The following is a 17,396-nucleotide window of genomic DNA, read 5'->3' on the forward strand; positions in this document are numbered from 1 at the left end:
TACTGTACTGAACACTGTAGGCAGTTGTAACTGGTAAGTCTTTATGTATCTGAACAGATCTAAACATAGAAAAGGTAATGCATTGCACTAAGACGTTACAATGGCTAAGATGTCACTAGGTGATAGGAATTTTTCAGCTCCATTATAATATTACGATACCACCATCATATATGCAGTCCATAGTTGACCTAACTGTTGTTACTTAGCAGGTAATCCTTTGTGACACTTAAGATAGGAACAGGTACTGGTGGGGAAACGTGAAGGCCTACAGTTGCCCTTCTATTGCCAACTCGATAGTGTGTAGCCTTGGATTCTCTTTCTATTTTGGCCCTGCTTGGGTTTCAGTACATCTTGGTTTGTATTGGTAAAGTCACATATATGATCCATTTTATCCCCTGCTCAGACAACAGAAGCACTACAGACACAATGCACCTCTTTCTTTAATAAAATGAAAAGTACTGTGTCCTTTTTAATAGATTCTAGTTTACTTTCTGATTCTAGAAGACCCTCTTTACTACTTTCCAAATCAAGACACATTTGTTCAACTATAAGATCATGGTTTATTTATTTTTATTATGAATTGTAATCAGCATTTTACCTCTGCCTCAGATATTTGTCCTATCATACTTAGTCTAATTGGTGTTTGCCCCTCATTAAGGGAATTAATGACATTAGCAGGTAGGAAAATGAGGAATACTCCTTGAGAACTCTATCTCTAACCTTTACTGTGTTAATAAGAAGATAATAGATTAAAATAGCTTATTTTCTTTTGTTAATTTCCTTTTTTAACTGACAAGTAAAAATTGTATATAATTATGGTGTACAACATGGTGTTCTGATATAGGTATATGTTGTGGAATGGCTAAATCAAGCTATTTTTAACATATGCATTACCTCACATACTTATTATTTTTGGTGAAAATACTTAAAATCTACTCTCTTAGCAATTCTCAAGCATACAATAGGTGGTTATTTACTGTAGTCACCATGATGTACAATAGGTCTCTTGAACTTATTTCTCCTAACTGAAATTTTGTGTATTTGACCAACATCTCCCCAAACTCCTTCCCCTTACCCTTGGTAACCACCATTCTACTCTGTTTTTATGAGTTGAACTTTATTAGATCCCATATATAAGTTAGATCATGTGGTATTTGTCTTTCTGTGCCTGGTTTGTTTCAATTAACATAACATCCTTCAGGTTCTTCTAAGTTGTTCAAATGACAGGATTTTCTTCTTTATAAAGGATGAATGTCATTTCCTTGTGTGATTATATACCGCATTCTCTATCCGTTCATCTACTGATGGACATTTAGGTTGATTCCCACATCTTAGTTATTGTGAATAATGCTGCAATAAACATGGGAGTGCAGATATCTCAACAGACTGATTTCATTTCCTTTGGATATATACTCAGTAGTGGGTTGCTGGATCATATGGTAGATCTATTTTCAATTTTTTATCATGATGGCTGTGCTAATTTACATTCTCACCAACAGTGTACAAAGGTTCCCTTTTCTCCACATCTTCACTGGATCTTGGGATGGAGTTTTGCTTGTCACCCAGGCTGGAGTGCAATGGCACGATCCTGGCTCACTGCAGCCTCTACCTCCCAGGTTCAAGTGATTCTCCTCCCTCAGCCTCCCAAGTAGCTGGGATTACAGGAGCAAGTCACCACACCCATCTAATTTTTGTATTTTTAGTAGAGACAGGGTTTGGGGAAGTTATCTATCAAGTCCTTTGCCTATTTTTAAATTGGGTTATTTGTTTTCTTATTATTGACTTGTTGGAGTTCCTTATGTTATGTTTTGTATATTACACTCTTATCAGATATGAGGTTTGCAAAGATTTTCTTCTATCCTATAGGTTGTCTCTTTGTTGTTTCCTTTGCTGTGCAGAAACTTTTTAGTTGATACAATGCTATCTATTTTTGCCTTTGTTGCTTGTGTTTTTGGAATTATAGCCAAAAAAATTATTGCCCAGATCAATGTCATGGAGCTTTTCCCTGTTTTGTTCTAGTAGTTTTACAGTTTCAGATCTTATTTTTACATCTTTAATCCATTTTGAGTTGTTTTTTTTTAACCTCTGAACTTTTTATTGGCCTCCTGCTCCCCAAAGAGTACCCTGCTTCTGCTGGCTTAATGTCTCAGAACTTTGGTGTCATTGGTCTCAGACACCACTTTGCCATTCACTATCTGGCGGGTAGTGGTCTTTTGGATGGTTTGCATGGAGTCACTGCTGTCCGAGGCATCACCAAGATTGAAGTCCTTGATGTCTTCTGGCAGGCAGTGATACGTGGCAATCTCAGCCTCCAGCTTGACCTTGATGTTCAGCAGGGCCTCCTACTCCTGGGCCTGGTGCTGCCCCTCTGCCCGGGTCTATGTCCACTCCAACTCCAGGTGCAGCAGGATCCCGTTGAGTTGCTCCATCTGCAGGGTGTACCAGGCCTCCACCTCCCTCAGGCTGTTCTCCAAGCTGGCCTTCAGATTTCTCATGGAGTCCAGGTCAATCTCCAAGGACTGGACTGTATGTTACAGCTCATCTGTTGAGAGCGTCATCTCAACAGCTCCAACCTTGGCCAACTGCATGGTGACCACTGTGGTGCTCTCCTTAATCTGCTGAGACCAGTATTTGTCTAGCCTTCTCAGTTCTTCTGAGCCAGCTCGTCATATTGGGCCCAGATGTCTGCCATGATTTTAGCGAGGTCCTGAGATTTGGGGGCATCTACCTCCACGATCAACCCAGAGCTGACAATCTGGGCTTGTAGGCCTTTTACTTCCTCTTCATGGTTCTTTTTCATTAAGAGCAGCTCCTCCTTGAGAGTCTCGATCTCTGTCTTCAGCTGCAGCCGAGTGACATTGGTGTCATCAATGACCTTGCAGAGCCCACAGATGTCGTTCTCCACAGACTGGCACGTGGCCAGCTCTGTGTCATACTTGACTCTAAAGTCATCAGCAGCAAGATGGGCATTGTTGATCTGCAGAACAATGTGGACATTGTCCACAGTATTTGTGAAGATCTGAGCCCTCAGGTCCTTGATGGTCTTGAAATAATGGACCCAGTCTCTGACCTGGGGTCCTGTCTTCTCCAGGTGCTCCCAGATTTTACTCTCCACCTTCCAGTTCTTGGTGTCTGGGCTCCTCACTCTGTCCAGGTAGGAGGCCAGGCGGTCTTCAGGCTTTGCATGGTCTCCTTCTCATTCTGGATGCCTCCCATTCCTGCCAGACCCCTAGCCATCCCTCTGGCCAGCTCCCTGGACCCCAAGCAGCCCCGGAAGCTGGTGGAGCAGGACATGGAGATCCGGGAACCAGAGCCCCCAGTGCCTGCATAGATGTTGGTTGTGCTGCTGACTGGCCAGACGCCATAGCTGGGCACCTGGATGGAGCCCAGGGATGGGTAGGTAGTTGGTGGACAAGGTGGAGCGAGTGGTGAAGCTCATGTTGTCTGGGGAAGAGAGTGGGAAGAGAGGACTCAGGCTTTGCCGATAACCTTGAGTTTTGTATGGTGTGAGATGAGGCTCTAATTTTATTCTTCTGAATGTGGATATCTAGTTTTCTCAGCACCATTGAAGAGAATATCCTTTCCTCATTGTGTGTTCTTGGCATCTTTTTCAAAAATAAATTGAGCATAAACTTGAACTCTCTATTTTATTCCATTGGTCTATGTGTGTGTGTTTATGCCAGTACCATGCTGTTTTGTTTACTATTGCTTTGTAGCAGATTTTAAAATCTGGTAATGTGATACTTTCAGCTTTTTTTTTTTTTTTTTCCTTATGATTGGTCTGGCTATATGGGAGTCACTTGTGGTTCCATGCAAATTTTAAGATTTTTTTTTCTATTTCTGTTTAATATGTCACTGGAATTGTTAAAAATCTTTATTTTTTTTAAAATTTTTAATTAAAAAAACTTTTATTTTAAGTTTGGGGGTACACGTGAAGGTTTGTTATATAGGTAAACTCATGTCACAGGGGCTTGCTGTACAGAGTATTTTGTCACCCAGGTACTAAGCCTAGTGCCCAATAGTGATTTTTCCTGATCCTTTCCCTCCTCTTGCCCTACTCCCTCAAGTAGGCCCCAGTGTCTGTTGTTTCTCTCTTTGTGTTCTTGTGTTCTCATCATTTAGCTCCCACTTATAAGTGAGAACGTGCAGTATTTGGTTTTCTGTTCTTGTGTGCTAAGGATAATGACCTCCAGCTCCATCCATGTTTCTGCATATGACATGATCTTGTTTTTTTATGGCTTCATAGTATTCCACGGAATATATGTGCCACATTTTCTTTATCCAGTCTACCATTGATGGGCATTTAGGCTGATTCAGTGTCTTTGCTATTGTGAATATTGCTGCAGTGAACATTAGCGTGCATGTGTCTTTATGGTAGAATGATTTACATTCCTTTGGTATATCAGTAGTGAAACTGCTGGGTGTTCCACTTTTAGCTCTTTAAGGCATTGCCACACTACTTTCCACAATAGTTAAACTCTTTTACACTCTCACCAACAGTGTATAAGCATTCCTTTTTTTCTGCAACCTTGCCAGCATGGTATATTTTAACTTTTAAATAATGTCCTTTCTGACTCATGTGAGGTGGTATCTCATTGTGGTTTTGATTTGCATTTCTCTAATAATCAGCACTATTAACCTTTTTTTCATGCTTGTTGACCACATACATGTCTTCTTTTGAAAAGTGTCTCTTCATATCTTTTGCCCACTTTTTAATGTGGTTGTTTTTTTTCTTGTACATTTGTTTAAGTTTCTTACAGGTGCTGGCTATTGGGCCTTTGTCAGATGCATAGTTTGCAAATATTTTCTCCCACTCTGTAGGTTATCTGTTTACTCTGTTAATAGTTTCTTTTGCTGTGCAGAAGCTTTTAAGTTTAATTAGATCTCATTTGTCAGTTTTTGCTTTTGTTGTGATTGCATTTGGCATCTTCATCATGAAATTTTTGGCAGTTTCTATGTCCAGAATGGTATTGCCTAGGTTGTCTTGCAGGGTTTTTATAGTTTTGGGGTTTACACTTAATTTTATATCCAGCCAAACTAAGCTTCTTCAGTGAAGGAGAAATAAGATCTTTTTCAGAGAAGCAAATGCTGAGGGAGTTTTTTTTTTTACCTCCGGACCTGCCTTATAAGAGATCTTGAAAGGAGCACTAAATATGGAAAGGAAAGACCATTACCAGCTGATGCAAAAACACATTTAAGTACACAGACTAGTGACACTACAGGGCAACCACACAAACAAGTTGGCATAATAAGCAGTTAACAACACAGTGACAGGATCAAATCCACACATGTCAGCACTAACCTTGAATGTAAACAGGCTGAATTTCCCATTTAAAAGGCACAGAATGGCAAGCTGGATAAAGAAACAAGACCCAATGGTATGCTTTCTTCAAGAGACCCATCTCACATGCAATGACATGCATAGGCTCAAAATAAAGGGATGGAGGAAAATCTACCAAGCAAATGGAAATCAGAAAAAAGCAGGGGTTGCAATCCTATTTTTAGACAAAACAAACTTTAAACCAACAAAGATCAAAAAAGACAAAGAAGGACGTTACATAATGGCAAAGGGCTCAATTCAATAAGAAGACCTAACTATTCCAAATATATATACACCCCCAACCCAGGAGCACCCGATTCATAAAGCAAGTCCTTAGAGACCTACAAATAGACTCCCACACAATAGTAGGGTAAGACTTCAGCACTTCATTGCCAGTATTAGACAGATAATCGAGGTAGAAAATTAACAAAGATATTTAGGACCTGAAAATGTTTAATTTTTAATTTTTGTGAGTACATAGTATATATATGTATATATTTATGGGGTATATGGGATATTTTGATATAGGCATACAATGTGATAATCACATCAGGGTAAATAGGGTATCCATCACCTCATGCATTTATCCTTTGTGTTATAAACAATCCAATTGTACCCTTTTAGGTATTTTTAAATGTATAATTAAATTATTATTGAAATTTTGATGGTGATTGCATTAAGTCTGTAGGTGGCTGTGGGTAGTATGAATATTTGAACAATATTAATTCTTTTAATCCATGAACATAGGATATCTTTCTGTTTATTTGTCTCTTCTTCAATTTTTTAAATCAATATTTTATAGTTTTCAGGGTACAGATCTTTCACCTCTGTTGTTAAATTTATTTCTAAGTATTTTATTTTATTTGTTATTGTAAATGGGATAGTTTTCTTGCTTTCTTTTTTGAGTGGTTCATTATTAGTGTATAGAAATGTAACTGAGTTTTGTATGTTGATTTTGTATCCACCCACTTTACTGAATTTATTAGTTCTAACAGGTTTTTGGTGGCATCTTTAGGGTTTTCTTTTTTTTTTTTGAGACAGAGTCTCACTCTTGTTGCCCAGGCTGGAGTGCAATGGTGCAATCTTGGCTCACTGCAACCTCTGCCACCTGGGTTCAAGTGATTCTCTTGCCTTGGCTTCCTGAGTAGCTGGGATTACAGGCATGTGCCACCATGCCTGACTAATTTTGTGTTTTTAGTAGAGATGGGGTTTCACCGTGTTGACCAGGCTTGTCTCAAACTCCTGACCTCAGGTGATCCACCTGCCTCAGCCTCCCAAAGTGATGGGATTACAGGCATAAGCCACAGTGCCTGGTAGGTTTTCTATATATAGGACTATTTTATCTGCAAACGGGGACAGTTTAACTTCTGCCTTTCCAATTTGGGTGTATTTTATTTTTCATCTTTTTGCCTAATTGCTCTGACTGGGACTTTTAGTACAATATTGAATAGAAGTAGTGAGAGTAGGCACCCTTGTCTTGTTTCAGATCTTAGAGAGAACTTTTCACTTTTGAGTTTGATTTTAGCTGTAAGCTTGTCATATATGGCCTTTATTGTGTTGAGGCACATTCCTACTATACCTAATTTGTTGAGAGCTTTTATCATGAAAGGATGTTGAATTTTGTTTAATGCCTTTTCTACTTTTATTGAGATGATCATATGGTTCTTGTCCTTCATTCTGTTAATGTGGTGTATCATATTATTGTTTTGGTTATGTTGAACCATCCTCACACCTCAAAATCTTGCTTGGTCATGATGAATCATTCTTTTAATGTGTTGTTGAATTTAATTTTCTAATATTTTGTTTAGAATTTTTATATCTATATTCATCAGGGATATTGGCCTATAGTTTCTTTTCTTGTAATGTCTTGTCTGGCTTTGGTATCAGAGTAATGCTGGCCTCATAAATACGTTTAAATGTATTCCCATCTCTTCCATTTTTTGGAAGAGTTTGAGAAGGATTGGCATTAGTACTTCTTTAAAAGTTTGGTAGAATTCAGTAGTGAAGCAATTACATCCTGGGATTTTATTTGATGGGAGACATTTTATTACTTATTCAATGTCCTTCCTTGTTATTGGTCTCTTCACATTTTCTTTTACCTCATGATTGAGTCTTAGTATGATGTATATGTCTAGGAATTTATTCATTTCTTCTAGGTCATCCAATTTTTTGGCATATAACTTCATAGTAGACTCATGATCATTTGTATTTTGTGGTATTTGTGTAATACCTCCTTTTTCATTTCTGATTTTGTTGTCTTTTTTTTTTTTCCTAATCTACCTAAGGGTTTGTTGATCTTATTTTACCTTTTTAAAAAACCAACTGGGTTTCATTGAACTTTTCTTTTTTGTCTAGTCTCTATTTATTTCTGCTCTGATTTTTATTATTTTTTTCTTCCTGCTAACTTTTTGCCTAGTTTGTTCTTTTTCTAGTTCCTTGAGATGTAATGTTAGGCTGTTTATTTGAGATCTTTCTTCTTTTTTGATGGAGGCAGTTATTGCTAAGAACTTTCCTCTTAGAACTGATTTTGCTGCATCCGATAAGTGTCAGGATGTTGTGTTTCTGTTTTTGTGTATTTCGAGATATTTTTAAATTTTCCTTTAATTTCTTCTTTGACCTTTTGGTTGTTTAAGAGCGTGCTGTTTAACTTCTTCACACATGTGAATTTTCTGACGTTCCTCCTATTATTGATTTTTGGTTTCATATTATAGTGGTTGGAAAAGATGCCTGATACAATTTCAGTTTTCTTAAATTTGTTAAGTTGTGTTTTGTAGCCTAACATATGATCTGTCCTGGAGAATGTTCCACTTGTGCTTGAAGAGAATATGTATTCTGCTGCTGTTGGATAGAATGTTTTGTACATGTCTGTTAGGTCTGTTTGGTATAAAGTGTAGTTCAAGTCTGGTGTTTCCTTATTGACTTTCTGTCTGGATGATCTGTCCACTATTGAAAGTGAAAATATTGAAACTCTTTGTTATTATTCTATTATAGTCTATCTCTCCCTTCATTTGTATCAATATTTGCTTTTTATATATATATATGTGTGTGTGTGTGTCCTCTGGTTTTGGTCATATATATAAAAATATATATAAATATATATAAAAATATATATAAATATATATAAATATATATAAAAATATATATATAAATATATAAAAACATATATAAATATATAAAAATATATATAAAATATATATAAATATATATTAAAAATATATATATAAATATATAAATATATATAAATATATAAATATATATTTATATATTAATATATATAAATATATAAATATATATTTTTATATATTAATATATAAATATATGTAAATATATATTTATATATTAATATAAAAAAATATATATTTATATATAAATATATAAAAATATATATATAAATATATAAATATATATATATAAATATATATAAATATATAAATATATAAAAATATATAAATATATATAAATATATATTTAGGTCCTCTGGTTTTGGTTTTTTATATATATATATATATATTTAGGTCCTCTGGTTTTGGTTTTATATATATATATATTTAGGTCCTCTGGTTTTTGGTTTTATATATATATATATTTACAGTAGTTATGTGCTCTTGAAGAACTGACTGCTTTATCATTATATAATGGCCTTCTTTGTCTCATTTTACAGTTTTTGACTTTTAATCCATTTTATCTGATATAAGTATAGCTACACATACTCTCTTGGTTTCTATTTGCATGAAATATCTTTTTCCATCCTTTTATTCTTAATTTATATGTGTCCTTATAGGTGAAGTAAGTCTCTTGTAGGCAGAATATAGTTGGGTCTTGTGTTTTTATTCATTTAGCCAATCTGTCTTTTGATTGGAGAAGTTAGTTCATTTACATTCAAGGTAATTATTGATAGGTAAGGCCTCATTAGTGCTATTAAAAATTATTTTCCGGTTGTTTTGTAGATTCATTTTTTCCTTTCTCTTTTATGACTTTCCTTTGTAACTGGATCATTTTCTCTAGTGGTATTTTTGATTTCTTACTCTCTGTCTTCTGTATATCTACTGTAGTTTTTTGTTTTATGACTACTATGAGACTTATATAAAACATATTATAGTCATAATGGGCTATTTTAAGCTGATAACAAGTTAACTTTGATTGTATTACAAAATCCTACACTTTTGCCTCACCCATCTCTCTCACATTTTACACTTTTGCTATTATAGTTTTCATCTTTTTTGTTGTAAATCCCTCAGCAAATTATTGTAGCTATTGTTTTTAATAGTTTTGTCTTTTAACTTTCATACTAAAAATATAAATGATTTCTACACCATCATTACATTATAAAAGTATCCTGAATTTGAGGGTGTAATTACTTTTATCTGTGAGTTTCATACAGTAATTTTTGTTTTAGTTTTTGAGATGGAATCTTGCTTTGTTGGCCAGGCCAGAGTGCAGTGGTGCGATCTTGGCTCACTGAAACCTCCACCTCCCAGGTTCAAGCAATTCTTCTGCCTCAGCCTCCTGAGTAGCTGGGACTGCAGGAGTGTGCCACCAAGCCTGGCTAATTTTTTGTATTTTTAGTAGAGAGGGGGTTTCACCATGTTGGCCAAGCTGGTCTCGAACTCCTGACCACAAGTAATCTGCCCACCTCAGCCTCCCAAAGTGTTGGGATTACAGGCGTGAGCCACTGTGCCCAGCCTCTAGTGTTTTTATGTTACTATTTTTTGTCTGTTTTTTAAGTTTAAAGTATTTCTTTGAACAATTCTTTTAAGAGGGTCTGGTGATGTTGAACTCACTTAGCTTTTGCTTATCTAGGAAAGTGTTTATCTCTTTTTTACTTCTGACAGACAGGTTTCCTGGGCATTCTTGGTTGGCAGTCCCGTCCTCCCCCTGCACTTACATCACCCCACTCTTTCCTGGCCTGTAAGGCTCCTGCTGAGAAGTATACTGCTAGCCTTATTTGAACTCCCTTAAATGTGATTGCTTCTTTCCTCTGGCTGTTTTCAGAATTCTCTCTGTCTTTAATTTTTGATAGTTTGATTATAGTATGTCTTGCTGTAGTCTTACTTGGATTGAATCTGATTGATGATGTTTATTACCTTCCTATACCTGGATATTTGTATCTTTCCCTAGATTTGGAAAGATTTCTGCTATTATTTCTTTAAATAAGCTTTCTGGCTCTTTGTCTCTTTATTCTCCCCAAAATCCTGTAGCATGAATATTTGCTCTTCTGATGCTATCTGATAAATCCCTTAAGCTTTTATTCCTTTTCATTCTTTTTCTTTTATTCTCTCTGACTGTATTTTTTAAGATAACTTGTCTTCAAGTTCACAGATTCTTTCTTCTGCTTAATCAGTTCTGTTGTTTTTACTTCTCTATGGGTTTTAAATTTCATTCCTTGTATTTTTCAGCTCCCTAATTTCTTTTTTAAATATAATTTTAATCTTTGTTAAAGTTCTTGTTTTGGTCTTACAGTGTTTTCCTAATCTTATGGAATTATTTCTCTATACTGTATTGAAGTTTGCTGAGCTTCCCTAAAACAATTGTTTTGAATTCTTTGTCAGGCAGTTTGCATATCTCCATTTCTTTAGGTCACCTACTGGGAAATTATTGTGTTCTCTTGGTAGTGGTATGTCTCCCTGGTTTTTTATGTTTCTTGTTGACTTATGTTAATCTTTCCATATGTGGTGGAACAGTCACCTCTTCTAGATTTTATGGGCTAGCTTTGCTGTGGAAAGTCCTTCTTTTATCGGGGGCTTCCAGGGAACTTGCTGGGTGGGGGATGTAGCAATTCTAGCACCAGTGAAGGTGCAGCTGTGTATGTCTCTGCAGCTCTGTCAGCTGAGGTCATTGTTGATGGAGATTGCAGTGACACTCAGCAGCTGATACCACAGTGGCAGTGAGGGTTTCTGGGTTTTCTGTGTCCACAGTGGCAGTGGCAGTGGCAGTGAGGGTTGTCCACAGTGGCAGCGTCCACAGTGGCAGTGAGGGTTTCTGAGTTTTCTACGATAATGGCAGCTAAGGGCCTTCTGATTTCTTTTTCTTCCACTGAGGAAGTTGCGGCTGAGGGGATTTCTACTGGCACTGGATTTGGCTTGCAGGCCCACTAGCAGTTTGGTGTGGCACTAGTGTCTGATGAGTGGTGCCCATGGAGCAGCCATGGAGCTGAGGCCTGAAGCACAGGCACACAAGGAGGGAATATGGCTATGGGCTCTGGGGTGTAATGGCACTGGTGTCCAGTGTGCAGGCATTCTCACTGCCACACTGATAACAGTATGTAAGGCTCAGATTCTTGTAAAGTAGCTGGGGAGTCAAAAACTAGAGTGCAAATGTGTGTAGTTACAGTTGTTTTGGAGTCAGAGCAGGGCCTAGCTCACTGTGATGGCTGAGCTGGTGCGTGGAGTGCAGCCATGCACAGCAAGAGCTTAACTCTAGGTTCTGGAGTACAAATTAGCTTGCTAGTAAGCTCCAGTGTCTGAAATGCTCCAGTGTCTGAAATGTGGACAAACCCAGTGCAGCCACAGGACCCAGGTCTAGAGTGTGAGGACTCAAGAGGTGTCCAGAGTTGAGGCACATACGGGATTTGGAGAGTTGGTGGCTCCTTTCCCAAAGCAGCTCAACAGTGGCCACTTCTTGGGTTGGTGAGGTGTGTGTAGCTGTGTCTTCCTCTCTGGGGTTCCCTGTGAAGAATAATGATTTGTTATTTCAGTGGCAAAAGATATTGTTGTCATCTGCAGAGCAGGCTGCTGAGGACCATGGTGGTTTTCACCACATGGCTGATTCAGACAGCCTCTGCTATTCCTCTTTGTTCCGGGCAATATCCTGGCATCTCAGGTATACTGATCTTACCAGTTATTTATTTTCTGTGTGTATATTTTGCTCCACTGTATTGTTGCAAAATCTTTAATAGGATCTTGGGGACTCTCTGGGGTTATTTTGTTTGTAGATAGCTGTCTATGTTTATTTTGGGGGGTGCTAAAGGGAGAAAGCTGATATCTCCTACTCTGCCATTGTGGTTACATCCCTATTATTCATTCATTCTTTTAAACACCAATTCAACACTTGCTCTAATGGACTGGTATATATGTCCATTATATATGGACAGTATATATACTGGTATACATACACTGAATATATATGGTACAGTGTAGACTCAGGCCCTTCCCTAATTAAGTGAGTTTTTAAAATAAGTTTACAAACAGGAGTATGACATTATTGGCACTAGCAAATCTGATCATGTAACCCCTCTGCCCAGAGTTTTTCCAAGGGTTTCTAATTGACTATGGGATGAAATATCACTCCCTTTGCATGCAATCAAAGGCTTTCATGACCTAGACCTTTCTCTATGTTCAATTTCTCTACTTCCCACCCCCATCTTTAGCAATTGGTATTTTAGAAAATGCTAAACTAATTCCCCAGAATGCATTGTGCTGTTATTGTTGTTTCTGTGCCCCTACATATGGGGTGTCCTCCCTTGGAATATACTTTTTTTCCCCATAAGATAGACATGGGGTTTCTTTCTACTGGAATTATGTGCTCCTTGTAAAACAGCTGTCTTATGTATTATGATTACTTACCAGTCTCCCCTGTCTTTATAATTTTTTTGAGGGTGGGACTGTATGGTTGCCTGTTGTTTTACCCTTGGCCTCTAGTATAGTTTTAAACACATCCATTAAGTCAATATCTATTGCTTTAGGGACAGGAGATACAGTGACAAACAGACAGGGCTCCTGCTATTAAGGAGTTACTAAACAAGGAAACAAATAAATGGGATGATATTTGATAGGCGCCATGCAGGAAATAGAAAGGATCTATTTAACTCTTTGATATCGTTGATCCCATGATAGGGAACGATGGTGGTAGGTGGAGGGAGACACTCATTTAAATAGGCATTTCAGGGAAAGCCTCATTGAGGAGGTGATATCTGAGCCAAAGTCGAAAGTACGAGAATACAACCACACAAAGAGCTTGGGGGAGTGTTCAAAGCAGAAGAGAAAGCAAGTATTTGATATGTTATGGGAACCAAAAGAAGACCAGTGTGGTTGAAGCACAAGGGGAAGAGTGGTTTGAGATGTGTTTGGAGAAGTAGGCAGGAGTTGGATCATGCAGGCTTTTGTCCGCCTTCAAATATTTCTTGAACTGAATGTGTCAAGCCTGAAATCAAATTCTGCATATATTGTCCTTATCCTCCAGCATAGCCTTAGGCTTCATTTCTCTCCAGCCATGTTCCCATTGGGCCCACTGCAATAAGAGTAAGAGTGTCATACATTTCTCTCTTCAGTTTTATTAGTGGAATTTTACCAGATCTGGAAACATTAAAGGAAGCAAATTGTTTTCAGTGTTTGGTCTTATGAGTAGGCCTTTAACAACAGCTATATCATAATGAATTCAGGATGATGTGAATGATGATCGCAGAGGAACTGGATATGCACAATACATACAGACCTCTAAGTAAAGCTTAGAGCTTGTTTCATTTGCTTCTGGTTTTTATCTCAGTATGATCCAGGAACCTAAAATAATGAAAGAACAGCTCCATTTCCAGTGACCAGTTCAGTCCCTGCACTAGCAGAAAGTTAGTGTAGAATCCAATGCAAAGATCACATGTAAATTCTAGAAATTTTACTACATTTTTTTTTCAGAGATGACAATTGAATTGCCTGCTTTCCTTCCTTCCTTCTTTCTTTGTTCCTTCCTTCCTTCTTTCCTGAGCACTCAAGGATGTAAGTGCTGGTTTGAAGAATCTAAAAGGCTTCAGGGTAACAGTGAAGTGGACAACACATTCTTCTTCCAGCTGCTGCTGTTCACAACACTTCTGACAGTTAAAATACATCACACATTCTCTTGTCCTTTTAATGTAAACATTTACTGTTTTAAGTGGACTATAGAATCAAACCAAAATAGAAGGATGCAGACGGATATTTCAGAGGTGAAGCTAAGCACTAGACTAAATTAAATAAGAGTAATTTGCAATCTAACGCATAGTTATAATACATATTGTACGTTATACTCTGTTTGTCCCTGGGAAAGATTAAACAGAGGGCTTTCATTGCTTGCTCTATTTTTACAGCCTGTTACTAGAAAATAATTTCATATAGAACAGGCAAAATTTTGAATTGGAATTAAGTTAAAAATAAATGGAAAAAGTAGTAAGGTCAGGGTAGCCTCCTTGGTGTTGATTTTCTCCTATACTTAAGCATTATCTGAAAGTCAAGAAAATGATTGCATCTCTAGTTTTTGTTGTTTGTTAATTTCCTCAGGAAAAACTTGACCTCCTTCTTTCTTATTACGTTGGCATCTGTCTTAAGCCTTTACCTTCAACTCTTATAGCTTCTTTCAAATTGTATTAAATTTGAAGACTCAGAACCTTCAAAATGACTCACATTTGAATCCTGGACCTACTCCTAAGCTGACCTGTTCTAGTTTTTAAAAATGGATGTGAAATTTTGCTTAGAATCCTAGAAGTTAAAAATGTGACATCCTATAGAATGCCACTTCATACAGGAAAGTCTGGTGCCCTTAAAGTTAGTTTTACCCTGAGAGGAAAACTTAGAAATGAATACAAGTTCAAGTTTGCTCAATTTCTTGTTTTGCTTAAAATTTGCCTACATAACACATAAATTCATCGAACTCCTTTCCTAGTGACAATACTTCATTAGATTACTTTAGTGAGTATTCAGGAGATTTTCATCTTATGAGTCATAAAATTCTTTTATTCCCCAAAGAATTTCCGGTGTCTGATTGGAATTTCACGTGTTTGTAGTTTTAGCTGGACTCCTTGAAGCAGTTACTTCCTAAATGACTGTATTCCTGAGGCCTGCATGTAATACCTGGGGACCCGGGTCACAGGTTGGCTCCTGTTTTTCAAGAAAATTGAAAAATTAATCTCTTTCATTGCTTTAGTCTTAGTAATTTTATTCAGAAATTTTCTTAAACTTTTTAACCTCCTCCTGTCATGACAGAGATGTTTTCACTTGCTGCCTATACAGCTTCCAGCATTAATTTTTTTGTGCGTATTTAGGCCCATTTTTGTCTATTTCTGTGAACACATCCCAGCGATTTAATGTTAGTATGTTTCTTGCCTTTCCTGTCAGGTTTTCATCACTCACTTGGTATAAAGGAAAAGAGGATAGAATTACAAATATACTGGACTATGTAGCTATTGATGAGAAATGTCTTCAGATATCCTTTTACTTTTTTCTTCTTCTTCTTTTTTTAAAGTTCTTTTTGAAGGAGGTGAAAGTCAGGTTATAGTGGAAAGCCAGAACCATTGTGTGTTCCTATTTGAAAAATCCTGGGAAGTGAACATGATACTTTTTGACATGCGAGTTTCAGAAATTCTTAGTGATTATTATAATACACACTCCGCTTATGTGCAGAGCTTCATCTGCATGCGCATGTCTTTGTGTGTTTTAAAAGATAATGCCTAACTCTTCTGTTTATAAATGGCAGTAGCTGAGTATGCACAGAAGAGACTGAAGTCTAAGTCTGGATGTGCTATCTGGCTACATTCAACCAGCATGGGACAAACACAAAATGTAAGGCTAGTAGAATATTGACACTAACAAATTATTCGGAAGTTGGTTACCAGGAAATCTTTCAGTAGACTTCAGTATCTTTGGTTTCGTTAAGAACAAATCTAAAATTTTACCCCAAAAGCTAGGTAGTTATATATTATTTGTATTATGGCTCCTTCAGCACATAACTTTTTTGAACTTTTAAATCAATAAAAGGAGGGATTCTGTCTATAAAACACAAAGGAATACACCAAGTTAATGTTTTAGTTGATTAGTATATTATTTTGAGAGTAGAAAAAAATCAATGCAAAATTACTGGCTATTCACATATATGCAGAAAATGTAAGTCCTTGGAATGTAGCACACATTATCATTACATAATCTATATCCATATGCTGTTTATAACAAGCTGAAATGTTAGACCCTTGAGAAAAGAACCAGATTCTGGCACAGGACTGTTTTGTGGCAAGGGAAGATGAATGGATTCCAAAATTTTAAAAGGGGGGAAAAGCTTGATGGTTCCACAAAAAAATAAGAGAGTTGAAATGGGGGTTTAGAGATATATATGTTAACACAAGCTGACAATTAAAGCAATTAATTTCCTTCTTTATCTATATCCCCTCCTAGCTCTTCTAATCCTGACTAAGGTAAATGCATTGACTCACCTTTTTAGCAGATGAAGATAGGAACAAAGATATCTGGCATTACAGCCTGTCTCCCCATCCCCCGCCATCCCCATTTGTAGCTTTTTTTTTTTTTTACAGTTGTTTTTTTCCATCAGTTAGAAAGTTCTTAAAGCAGTTAGAGACAGATCTGTACCAGTCAGAGATGCAGTGGTTCAAGCCTGTTGGCTTAATTGCTTTGAGTATGTTGCTAATGATGCTAGGGCCACATGTTAGATAGCCAATGTGAGCATTTTTATGCAGCAGAAAAGGTCTTTGTCCAGGCAAATATTGTACCTCTAGTCCTTTTATGTGTAAATCTGAGATAAAGGGATTTGTGAATTTGACAGTGACTCATTAAAAATATATTCTGAGTCTCTTAGGATAGCTATTATTAAAAAACAAAATAATAAGTGTTGGAGAGGATGTAGAAAAATTGGAATCTTATACATTACTAGTGGGAATGTAAAATGGTACACTCAATGTGAAAACAATATGTCAGTTCCTCAAAAAATTAAACATAGAATTACCATATAATCCAGCAATTCCACTTGTAGTTATATATCCAAAAGAATTGAAAGCAGAGACTCAAACAAGTATTTTTTTCTCCAGTGTTTATAGCAGCATTATTCATAATAGCCAAAAGGTATTTTTTTCCTTGACTCTTTTCATATAAGTTTCTTCTGTTACAAATTTATCATTCTTTAAAATTTCTTATGGAGTCATATTCTGTTAAAATTTTCTTTAGAGTGTGAAGTATTTGTGGTTTGATTTCTTTTCTGTTTTCTGGGATAAAACTTCCAGAAAAAAACTTCATCTTTTTTCTCCAAGTTCCTCTTAGAATTAAAAAAAATTTTTTTAATTGTCCATGGTATTCAGTGCAACCAGAATTTTCTAATGTCAAATTTCAGTAGT

The 17,396-nt window shown here is 36.7% G+C and overlaps 1 protein-coding gene and 1 pseudogene across 8 annotated transcripts in view; one reads left to right on the forward strand and one right to left on the reverse strand.

The window, feature by feature from the left end:
- Nucleotides 1-17,396, forward strand: part of MSRB3 (methionine sulfoxide reductase B3) — a 207,927-nt gene that overhangs the window by 132,282 nt on the left and 58,249 nt on the right. The gene's annotated exons all lie outside the window — the stretch shown is intronic.
- Nucleotides 2,139-7,506, reverse strand: LOC134737635 (keratin, type I cytoskeletal 18-like; annotated as a pseudogene).

Source organism: Pongo pygmaeus, chromosome 10 (genome assembly GCF_028885625.2).
Source record: "Pongo pygmaeus isolate AG05252 chromosome 10, NHGRI_mPonPyg2-v2.0_pri, whole genome shotgun sequence".
NCBI lineage: Eukaryota > Metazoa > Chordata > Mammalia > Primates > Hominidae > Pongo > Pongo pygmaeus.